The 6,483-nt window shown below is 40.6% G+C and overlaps 1 pseudogene; it reads left to right on the top strand.

Moving 5' to 3' along the window:
* Positions 1-320: 320 nt before the first annotated feature.
* LOC147440358 (uncharacterized) lies at positions 321-1,576 on the top strand (annotated as a pseudogene).
* Positions 1,577-6,483: the final 4,907 nt, after the last annotated feature.

Here is a 6,483-nt window from a genome sequence, read left to right as displayed (position 1 = left end):
CTATTTTGGGTTTTGGTGGTCCTAGTTTGACGGAGAATGGCCAAATGTCTTGATCATATTTAGGTGCTTTCGGTGAGTGAGCTCATTAAATTTGTGGCCCAAAGTAATGAAGTCTCATCTTTTATTCTATTTTATATTTCACAAAAGCGTTGTCAAAAGATACGAAATCTATGTCAGAAGGCTCTCAGAACAAGGCCATTAATGACAAATCACCTACTTTTTTCAAACGTATACCTTTTTCACTCTTTCTCTATTTTGTGAGAGGTTTAAGTCTTTCCGTCTCTATATTTTCTTTCTTCTTCTCTAATCTCTGAGTTTCCATGGCATCTTTTGCACGTCGCCCTTCAAATAACATAACTTCTTGTGACTTTCATAACGTTAGAGAGGATGGTCTTTGGAAGCCCATATCTTTTCGTGTGAATGACTGGGTACAATGCTTCCTTCATGCAAAGGTATACACAGAGTGAAGAGAACTAAACGTGATAAAGTAAAAAACCATTGGAAAGGTCGAGTTCTTGCTTTCAAAGTGACCGACAATGGCTGGCTAGATAAGGTTCAACATGTGTACATGGCCAAGGATATGGTGTTAGACTGGGAAGAACATCCCACATTGCATTCTTACTATAAGTAAAAAAAACATCTATTTGATACAATGAATTTTTCATTCTCCCATTGTTTTTTCTCATTTTTTGATTCCATTCCAAATATATTTCCTTCAACAGCTGTGGAATGGCAGTCTATGGAGAGTCTAAGTGGGACGTTCAAAGCAATGCATAAAGGGATTGCAGATGCTATGTATACTGACAAGCCACCTTCCTTTTACAAAACAATGGATTTGTTTGTCTATTTTGCAGAATACAAGGTTTCATCACGACAAGGTGCATATGGAGAACTACATCAGTTACCCGTTCCCACCATAAGTTCACTTAACTGGGAAGCCCCTGATGCATGTACTATATCAAGCTTCAAATCCAAGATCAAAGAAGACATCATTAAAGCTATGTCTCCGGGCAGGATATCAAGAAGGATTAAAGTTCAATGGTTCTTGCCTATACATGTCTTTGTGGCATGTTTCAAAACAATGGAATTGCAGAGGACAAAGACGATGTGTCTTAATAAAAGACTTTCTATGACTGAACTAGATAATGTACTTGGAGACAGATGGAGTACCAAAGAAACTTTCCATATTGGCGATAATATTAGTTGTAGAGTAAGCCCAAATTCTATGTCTATCTCATATCAACTATGTCGTCAATAATTAGTTCTGGGCTATGACTATAGGAGATGGAGAAGCAAATTAGGTAGCTGGGTTCCTCTCGGCTCTGAGGAAAATTATCCAGCGTTTGAACTAAAGGTCACAGTCCATCCACACACCGAGCATAGAAGCCATATAGTAACAAAAAATTGGATACTACATGATGTTAGAGAGTCTCTTGAGTTTCTTGATGAAACATCTCCTGAGTATAGATTCAAAGTGGATGAAATTGTGGTGAGCACAAGGATGGATAATTCAACCTCTTGCATCACATGCCTTCCCCCAAAAAGAGTTGTATTTGAGCCACTTGCAAGGACTTGAGAAAACAAGTTCAATATTGTAATCATTGCATTTTGCAAATATATTTATCTTTTCTCTACCTTATTGTGATCATTATTTATGTTTTTTTAAACTTACGTGACACCATGATATACATTTAAGAATCGATAGTTGGTATTAAGTATTTGAAGTACAAAATTATGAATCACCAAAAGTTATATGTTCATATGGACAAAATGAACAAAAGTGTACATAGCTTTTGTGGAGTAATCAATCATGAAACTCCACTTTTCTTTTTTCCTGAGAGGATTCTGCATCCTTAGAGACCCTTTTTCTTTTGTGTTCAGAAGGGGGTGAAAGTTCAGGAGTGGGTGGTGGTGACTTGGGCTCCTCAGAGTTTGGCACAGGGGACTTGGAAAGGGTTGGTGCTTTGGGCTCCTGAGGAGTGGTTGGCTTGGGTGACTTGGAAACCTTCTTTGGAAACATGAATGGTAGCTTGAAAGGTGAGCTAGGTGCCTCCCCCTTACTGTTCTTAGCTGTACGACGCTTTTGAACCTTGAATTTCAATGGTGAGTGGAATGGATGGCCCTTTGTATCTACTCTTTTTTATGTAGGGCTCTCCTTCTTGGTGGGACTCTTCCCCTTGGCAGGACTCTTCTTGGCATGGCTCTTCTTTGTAGGACTACTCTTCTTGTGATCCCTTTTCTTTGAAGGTATTTTCTTTGTATGGATCTTCTTTGCATGACTCTTCTTCTTGTGATCCATTTTCTTTGCATCCAAACCCTTGGTGGCTCTACCTTTCTTTGGTGGCAAAGGAGATTCTGGATCATTTGGGTTTATTGATCTTTCCAAAACCATAGAAACAGCCTTCTCTATCACCCACGTTACCCAAGACTCTGGATAGTCATGCAATTGAAACAAATAGAAAAAGGAATTAAAGGACATGAGTACATACATACATAGTTAAGAAATCAAAATAAATCAATGGCACATGAGATACACACTTACAATGAGTTTAGTCATCCTACACCTTGACTCAAGATATCTCCATGTATTGGCAAGGACCCTCCATCCACAAGATGTTGAGCCTGTTTGTAAAGGCACTTTTTGATTGTAGTACTTGAAACCTTCTATATTGTAATCCTTATTTGTGGTACTCAGGTGACCAACAATAAGTTTGGCAACACTGCAAGAAGACAATTAAAAAGCTATTAATAGAAAACAATGGGCCATCAAACATAGATTATACTACATACTTACAGTTTACTTCTCCCATGGATACTTGACAATGAATTCATAAATATAATATCTTTCTCCAAAAGATTGAAGATAATAAGACTCCAATTTCCTCTAAAAAAATAACAATTAGCTAGGAATACCACAAAAAGTTTTTAATAACATGTTAGGAGTTATAAGAGTTACCCTTCAACATAGGGGTATATTATGTAATTGCAGGTCAGCATGTTAAAATCTTCAAAAAAACTTAAAAGGCTTCCTTGCTTGTTAAAAAGGCACTGTGTCACTAGGGGATCAAGTATGGAAATTTGCATAGCTATAGCCTCTGGAAGATCCCTCATAAGACACGTGAAATAGAAAACACATACCCCAATGAGGCCCTTGTGCCTGCACATGCACTAATAATTAGCAAAGGGGCAACACATACCCGAGACAGATAAAGAGCACAATATCACCAAGCTCAATGTTGGGGTTTAAAAGCATACTTGTGTCTTGAGGGAATATGTCACAGTACACCTCATCATCCCCACACAAGGAGACATCCAACACCATTTGGCCCGTAACTTTTTCATAAAGGAGAGAGTTGGATGCTCTTAAAATTTTTGCTTGCTCTGTAAGGATAGCATCCTCTGACATCATGTCTTTCTCCCTTTCAACCTCCTTTCCTGCTTTGATATCATGGGCCTTTCTTGTCTCATACTGATGTGTAACATCTTCAATGACAACCCCTGAATCTTTCTGCTGCTTGGAAGGGGGGATATTTAAAATTTGGAAGGCTTTAAGACCCTCACTAGGAATAAGCTCAAGAGCCTTATCAAACTTGTACCTCAGCCTTGACACAAGCAAAAAATCTTTGCTCATAAGTGTGACCCTATGAGCAAATGAAGCTACAATGTAGCTATCATTCATAAAGTCTATGAGAAAATCCTTGGCAGCCTCCTGAAGGCACATCAAGGCTTGAAATTGCCACTTTACTAAAACAAAGGTTTTGATATTCATCATGCTCACAAGTCTATTTGATATCTCTTTGACAACTCTCATGAAAGGTAGCTTTGGAACCAGAAGACAAGTATACTTTTGTGATTTTCTTATTTCCCTTAGAGATTTGACTTGATAATTCAATATTTTTCTAGCAGTAGGCCTCTGACAAGGTTGTGGAGGTGGTTTCTCTGAATCATCATCTTTCTCTGGATCTTTTGGGGCTTGGTAAAATTTTCTTGCAGTTTGTTTTGTCCTCACCATTTGAGAGTCGAAAACCTCTGCCTTTTGTCACAAAATACTTCAAAACACTGCACGACGTGATAGGGGGACCACCCACAGTCTAGAACATCTCGCTATTGCGTCGTATGTGAAGATGATGAGCTCAGTAGCGAGTGGCGTGGAAACATGAAAAGACATTGCACTATGCGATAGGTGGGCCACCCACCCACAATGTAGAACATCTCGCTATTGTGTCGTATGTGAAGATGATGAGCTTCGTAGCGCGTGGCACAAAAACATAAAAAGACACCGCACGACACGATAGGTGGGCCACCCACAGTCTAAAACATCTCGCTATTGCGTCGTATGTGAAGATGCTGAGCTTGGTAGTGCTTGGACTGGAAACAAGAAAGGACACCACAGAACGCGATAGGAGGGACACCCACAGTCTAGTAGACCTCCCTATCGCATCGTACGGGATAGGCCCTTAGACGCACTCCGAAATTGCAAAAAATTGGGCAAAAAGGGGGTGTGTGCGGGTTGATGGAAGCAAAGATGCCAGCGGATAATTGGGGTACAAAACGACGCGAATGTATGGTTTGGGGGAAGGTGAAAAATGAGCACGTGACTCTAGCTTTTTATACAACCGACCGTCCGTACAACGACCGTTGGAAGCATGCCACATGGCACGTGTGCATGGATGACACGTGTCCATAACGATAATTTTGGACCACCTTATATAAAGCTCGATCTCATTTTTTGTTGGTGTTGTACTTTTATTGGTGCCGCACGACGCAAGAATCTGCTCTGCTTTACTTCTCTCTCCACTCTACCACGGCTTCTCTCTTAACTCTATCACCTTGGTCCCCCACGACACGAGGATAAGCTTTTGCAAAGTCTAGACGGGGCCTCTATCGCTTTGTTCGGGCTTCTCTCTCCACTCTACCACAGCTTCTCTCTTAACTCTATCACCTTGGTCCTGCACGACACGAGGATAAGCTTTTGCAAAGTCTAGATGGGGCCTCTATTGCTTCGTTCGTGCTTCTCTCCACTCCATCAGTTTGGTCCTGCACAACGCAAGGGTAAGATTTTGCAAAGTCTGGACGGGGCCTCTATCGCTTTGTTCGGGCTTCTCTCCACTCCATCAGTTTGGTCCCGCACGACACGAGGGCAAGGCTTTGCAAATTGTGGAACGGAATTTGTTCGGGCTTCTCTCTCCACTCCATCACATTGGTCTGGCATGACGCTATCGCTTCGTTCAGGCTTCTTTTGGCACGTCCTTGCCAACAAGCACGATGCAATAGACGAAGGCCACAGATTGTGCCTGGGGCTTCTATCGGGCCGTTTGGGTTCTTTGGCTTCGCCCTCTCCATTTTGGTCTAGCTTCTCCGATTTGAATTTTTTTTTCAACCAAACCATGAACGAAGGTCGTGAAGAGATTTTAACGGAGAGTCCAAGTGAGAAGCTCTTGGTTTCTGTGATAGATGGTGGTGACATGGAAGTGTACACCAAAGCATATGAAATATTCAAACCTTTGTTTGATCTTGCACTTATGCTACACTATTTGAAGGACATTTTGTCAGAAGAATTCAAAGAGTTTGAAGAGGCAGTTGAAGACAAGTGTTTGGTTTTAGATGGTAAGACTTATTGCCATCTAGCTGAATTTACTACCAACTCAATTGAGAAAAGGCAAAGTAACAAGGAGGTTTGGAAGATTTTCTAAGAAGACTTCAATTATTTGTCCACCTACCATTTCTTGTCAATTACATTAAAAGCCTTGCAACCTTGTTCCAAAAGAAGTTGCCTTTCTTTTCTTTTTGTTCCTTAAAGTTGGCATGCAAGGCAAAGCTGATGAAGTGAAAGATACAGATGAAGAGGGAACAAATACAAATGTTTCCATAGTTTTGCAGCTTGAGAAAAGTGAAATTCTAGAAGAGGAGGAAATTGATGTTGTAGCTAAGGAGCAGAAGGGTGAAAATTTTGATGTGGCTCAATTTAGAGTTAGTATTGTCATTGATGAGCCAACAGAGGAGGTAGAGGTGTCTGGCGCTTCCCTTACTGTTCCAAACCTTCCCTACTTCTATATCAATGGAAAAGAGTATATCCCTCTCCATCATATCCAATGTCTGCTTAATATGAGGGAGGACTACTTTATTGCAACCATTTCTAAAGCTTTTGAGGTGGCCAAAGATTTTATTGACACAGAAGAAGAGTCAAAAGAGGAGTTTTGGGGCACTTGATCTTGAGACATCCAATAAAGATTTTCTTCCTACTCCTGATGCACTTGCTCTATGCATGAGAAGAGTGGAAGAGGAGAAACCTTCCCTCAAAGATGAGGATTTTGAGAAGAGACTTATTGAGCTTGGCATCCAACCTTTTGGCAGAGACTTTAAGCTGAAAAAAATTGGAAAGGACGTTGACATAAGAGAGATGATTCGATCATGCAATCTCCTTCAAGAAAAAGTCATTGCCGAGGATGAGTTGCAAAAGGTAGATTTAGTTGATCTCTCTTC

This window comes from Adiantum capillus-veneris, chromosome 15 (assembly GCF_014529385.1).
Source record: "Adiantum capillus-veneris isolate H3 chromosome 15, ASM1452938v2, whole genome shotgun sequence".
In the NCBI taxonomy this organism is placed as follows: Eukaryota; Viridiplantae; Streptophyta; class Polypodiopsida; order Polypodiales; family Pteridaceae; genus Adiantum; species Adiantum capillus-veneris.
This window is presented reverse-complemented; position numbering and strand designations above follow the sequence as displayed.